Source organism: Myotis davidii, unplaced genomic scaffold, assembly GCF_000327345.1.
Source record: "Myotis davidii unplaced genomic scaffold, ASM32734v1 scaffold289, whole genome shotgun sequence".
Lineage (NCBI taxonomy): Eukaryota > Metazoa > Chordata > Mammalia > Chiroptera > Vespertilionidae > Myotis > Myotis davidii.
Genome location: NW_006299717.1, coordinates 2,541,316 through 2,544,750, shown reverse-complemented (window position 1 = coordinate 2,544,750; position 3,435 = coordinate 2,541,316).

The following is a 3,435-nucleotide window of genomic DNA, read 5'->3' as shown; positions in this document are numbered from 1 at the left end:
CCCACCCCCAACCCTGGCCCCAGGCTCTCCTCCCTACAGCAAGGCCTTCCCTCTGATTGTCCTGAGGAGGCACTGGGGGTGGAAACTGAAACAACCTCTTTGGAAAAATAGCTCTGCCTCTAACCAGCCACCTGGCCACTGAGGGGTAATTCACCTGGGGATTCTGACAGGCACGGCCCTGCTCTCCCTGGACTCCATCTGGGAGACAGACAGACAGACAGACAGACAAGGGCAATGAAATGTTCCTGGGCACCCGGTGCTGTGCAGCCGGAGGGGGGTGGTCAGTTGCTCTGGGGCGGGGCTGGGCTCAACAAACGCTGCACCAAGAAGGGGACTAGAGCTGAGCCTTGAAGGAGGCAGGACTCGGGCTGGTGGAGGGAGAGAGCAGCGGGAGAATGACAGGATCCGACGGGAAGGGAGGAAGTAGGGGACGGTGTGGGAGGGCCTTGGCAATTCTGCTAAGAAATCTAGACTTTTCTCTGAGGATGCTGGGAGCCACGGAAGGGAGTTGAGCACAGGTGACGTGATCAGATGGTGGCGGTTTCCTCTGCTCCACAATCCTCTTACGTCTGTCCCAGCACCTTAGCTGGGTTCAGCCCCGAGAGCGGTGCCTGACCCGCGGCAGGTGCCAGTGCACCATGGATGGGGACCACTCATGTCTCTTTCTTGTCTTTAGAGTAAAGCCCACACTCCGCTTGGTACTAGTGCCCCGCCTGGTGTCGCGCTCCGTCCGCCCGGGCCCTGTGTCCGCACTCCCACACGTATTTTCCCTCTTGGGGGGCTCATCCCCATCAGGAAGGTCCTGGTCACAATACTACTCAGTGTAAAGACACCCCATCGCCGTCGTTCCCTCACGTATGAAACTTCTCCTCTGCAAGCATTTGACCTGATTTGCCGTATTCTCTTTGCAGTTGATTTGGAGTCTGTCTGCTCTGCTAGACTAAAACCCAGGTTTTGTCTTCCGCTGGGTCCCCGAGGCCTGGCATGGAGCCTGGCACAGGTTCCATAATCATTTAGTGAGAGAACTCGCTTGAACCTCCACTCAGACCCTGGGCTCCCTGAAGGCCCACGCTGCCTCTCTTTCCAGCCCTGCCCCTCCTCCATCCCGGCTCTGTCCTCCCTCCCCGGTGGCCTCTGCCTGCCACAGCGAGCAGGAGGCAGAGGTGGGGTGCAGACAGCTGAGAATGTATTCACAGTTCAGTCCCCGCAGGCTCCTCCAAGTGACAGCGCCAGTGCTATTGAGCCCAACACTCAGCACTAGAAATCTCCAAGGAAACCCCTGCCGGTCCCCCCGGCTTTCGCCTCAAACCCCGGCCACTTGCTTGGAAAAGGCCACTTCTTATCTTTAAAGATATCTCAGCGCCTGCTTTCAGCGAAAGATAATGGGGCTCAAACACCAGAGCTGCATGGACACACACACACACACACACACACACGGCCAGGACACACCACGGCCTCTACCCTGGAGCTCAGCAGCCTTTTCGGTCCCTCTGCTCTTTTCTGTGCTCGTCCATCTCTCCCGCCCAGGCGCTGTCTCTGTGCCCGCCTGCTTCTGTCTCTGTTTTAGTCTCTGTCAATCTGTGGCTCTTTCCATCTGCCCCTGTCGCTGGCTGTGTCTCCGCTTCTCTCTCTGCCACATTTTATGTCTCTTTTCCGCCTGTCTGTCCGTGTCTGTGTCTCTACATCTCGGGTCCTGTCGGGTCATTGTTTGTGTCACTCCCAGGTCCCAGGGACCTCCCCCCTGTCTCTCCAGCTCCTAGCAGCCTGCCCGTCTGTGTGCCCCTGGCTCACTCTTAGCAAGCTCTCAAGGCAGTGGCAGAAAGAAGAAAGGGAGGGAGCGGGGAACTCGAAGCAATTGGGGGGGCGGTGGCTGTCAGGGAGAAGCAGCATTAACTAAACGTGCAGCTGTCCCTTCTCTCTCCTTGGCAGGAGGGAAGACGCCTGGGGCAGGGGAGGCAAGAGAGAGTGGGGTAGAGGGGAGCTGGATGGTGGGGGCCCAGGTGGGGAGCTGGGGGTGGCAGAAGGGGCCTGAAATAAACAGGGAGGGCGTTACCATGACCTCTAGCTCCTGGTAGGGAACTTTTGACCCTAATTGCTGGGAACAGGGAGCTGTGAGGAGTCTGAGGTATAAAAGAATAGACTGAGAATGCTATGGGAAGAGTGGGGAGGGTGTGAGCACACACCATTGTTAGCTGTGGTCATCACTATTTGCTCAAAAGTTCAGGGTCTCCGGCTTCCTTGGGTGGGGCCTATGACCAGTTCTGGCCTATGAACATGAGAAAATGTCACTTCTGGGCAGAGGGATTTAATCAGCTGTATGAGACCTTTCAGGGGTCATCCTTCCCTCTGGCACAGTGACCAGCAAGGTCTGAGCTGAAGGCTTCTCCATCAGCTGGGATCCTAGAGTGACTAGGAGGAGCAGAGGCTGTGGTGGACATGCAGTGTGAGCAAGACGTCTCTGTGTTTTTGAGCCACTGAGATTTTGGAGCTGTTTGTTAATCAAGCATAGCCTGGCCTATCCTGACTGATCGGTGTCTATGTCGGTGACTATGTATACGTCTGTCCATGAGTGTAAAGTGAGCAGGCATGTTTGCACAGGCTTGTGTCTGTGCCTCTACATTTATGGTCCTGTATATGCAAGCGTGTGTGTTTATGGTGTGCGCGAGGACAAATCTCCGAGTATTTTTGGTACACGCCCAGCAGAAGGCAAAGAAGGAAAGCTCCCCCCCTGCTGTCTTCTCACCTCCCGCTTCATTTAGAAACACAAAGGGCCATAACTTGGTCCCAGCTTGCTTCCTCATCACATTACTGCTCTTAATCTGCAAGACTCCTCTCCCAGCAGCTGCCACCCTCTTCTCTGTCTGAGTGCTCCTGGGTGGCTGCTGCCCAGCACAGTTACCCTCTTCCCCACCAGGCAGAGGGCTGGTTCTGGGCCGGGCGTGTGACCTGGGCCGGGCCACTCAGACACTTTGCCCAGGACTTTGCTGCTGGAACTAGCACGGAAGAGTTCTTCGCCCTTTGAGGTGAGGTTAGGTGTGGGGCTGCCCCTGCCCTGGAGGAATGGGGAGTCAGGCAACAGAAGCAGAGCTGAGAGCAAGGAACAAGGGGCCCCGATCCAGTGCCGCCCATGACTTAGGTGGGTCAGTGCTCTACCTGCGTGCGCATCACGGTGGTGCGGCCTGACGGTCAGTGTGTGGGCTCTAGGCTGACTCTGTGGGTCGCAGGGCCCAGGCTCCCTGCCCTCTGGCTTCAGGCTGGAACCCACCAATGGGGAGACCCACAGGAGATGGAGGGGGAGGAGCGTATTTAATCTCCTGACTTGCTCCCTGAGGAGCTGCAGGGGGCTGGCTGTGTGGCCCTCCCGCCACCACCCCACCACCTATAGCTCCTGTCCAGTGGCTCACCCTCGAGGTCGCCCGGGCCTGGCTTCCCGGT